Source organism: Sorex fumeus, unplaced genomic scaffold (assembly GCF_029834395.1).
Source record: "Sorex fumeus unplaced genomic scaffold, SorFum_2.1 ptg000028l, whole genome shotgun sequence".
In the NCBI taxonomy this organism is placed as follows: domain Eukaryota; kingdom Metazoa; phylum Chordata; class Mammalia; order Eulipotyphla; family Soricidae; genus Sorex; species Sorex fumeus.
In genome coordinates, this window is record NW_026606085.1 from 12460296 (window position 1) to 12461853 (window position 1558).

Consider the following 1558-nt stretch of genomic DNA (forward strand, 5'->3'; position numbering starts at 1 on the left):
AAAGAATGAAATTATTACTTGTTGATAATAATTTTTTAATCAAGCAAACAAGAAAAACTGAAAAATATGTGAGAACTGAATTTGAAAGATTAAAATATTCTTTTAAATGAATCACGATCACGATCATCCTGTTGTTCATCAATTGCCTTGAGCAGGCACCAGTAACGTCTCCTTCTTCCTAGCCCTGAGATTTTAAAAGAGCCATATTTAATGCTCTTTCAGGGCTAGGAGAATGAGATCTATCATTGTTACTGGTATTTGGCATATTGAGTATAACACGGGAAGTTTGCCAGACTCTGCCGTGCGGGCAGTATACTTTCGGTAGCCTGTCAGGTTCTCCAAAGTAAAAACAAGATAGTAGTGCTCGCTTCAACAGCACATATACTAAAATTGGAATAATACAGAGAAGATTAGCATGGCCCCTGCGCAAGGATGACACGCAAATTCGTGAAGCGTTCCAAATTTTTAAGAAGAAATCCGAATGGCAAAAAAGCACATGGGAAAATACTCTACATCATTAATTTTCAGGGAGATGCAGATCAAAACCACAATGAGATACCATCTCACACCTCAGAGACTGGCCCACATCCAAAAGAACAAAAGCAACCGATGCTGGCGCAGATGTGGCGAGAAAGGGACACTCCTTCACTGTTGGTGGGAATGCCGACTGGTTCAGCCCTTTTGGAAAACAGTATGGACTATTCTCAAAAAATTAGAAATTGAGCTCCCATTTGACCCAGCAATACCACTCCTGGGAATATATCCCAGAGAGGCAAAAATGTATAGTCGAAGTGACATCTGCACTTGTTTGTTCATTGCAGTACTCTTTACAATAGCCAGAATCTGGAAAAAACCTGAGTACCCAAGAACAGATGACTGGTTAAAGAAACTTTGGCACATCTACACAATGGAGTACTATGTAGCTGTTAGAAAAGATGAAGTCATGAAATTTACATATAAGTGGTACTACATGGAAAGTATCATGCTAAGCAAAATGAGTCAGAAAGAGAGGGATAGACATAGAAAGATTGCATTCATCTGGGGGATATAAAGTAACAAAATAGGAGATTAATACCCAAGAATAGCTGAGATCAGTACCAGGAGGATTACTCCATAGCTTAGAGGCCTTCCAGGCATTCTAGGGGAAAGGGCAGCTCAGATAGAGAAGGGAGCACCAAATAAAGGGTGTTTGGAGGATCCTCCCAGGAGGGGAGATGCATGTTGAAAGTAGACTATGGAATGAACATGATTGCAACTCAATGCCTCTTCTGCAGACCACAACACCCAAAAGGAGAGAGAGAACAAAAGGGAATGCCCTGCCACAGAGGCAGGGTGGGATGGGAGGGATGGGTGTGGGAGGGATACTGGGATCCGTGGTGGTAGAAAATGGGCCCGGGTGGAGGGATGGGTATTTGATCATTGTATAATCGAAACCCAAGTACAAAAATTTGTAAATCTACAACTGTACCTCATAGTATTTAACTAATAAAAATTTAAAAAAAAAAGGAAAGAAAAAAAACGAGATAGTAAGAGGTTGCACGGCCACAAATGTGGCCGC

At 40.9% G+C, this 1558-nt stretch overlaps 1 non-coding gene across 1 annotated transcript; it reads left to right on the forward strand.

Moving 5' to 3' along the window:
* The first annotated feature begins 360 nt into the window (after nucleotides 1–360).
* LOC130024495 (U6 spliceosomal RNA) lies at nucleotides 361–467 on the forward strand. Its single transcript, XR_008792575.1, has one exon. It is a non-coding gene; the product is annotated as a U6 spliceosomal RNA (small nuclear RNA).
* Nucleotides 468–1558: the final 1091 nt, after the last annotated feature.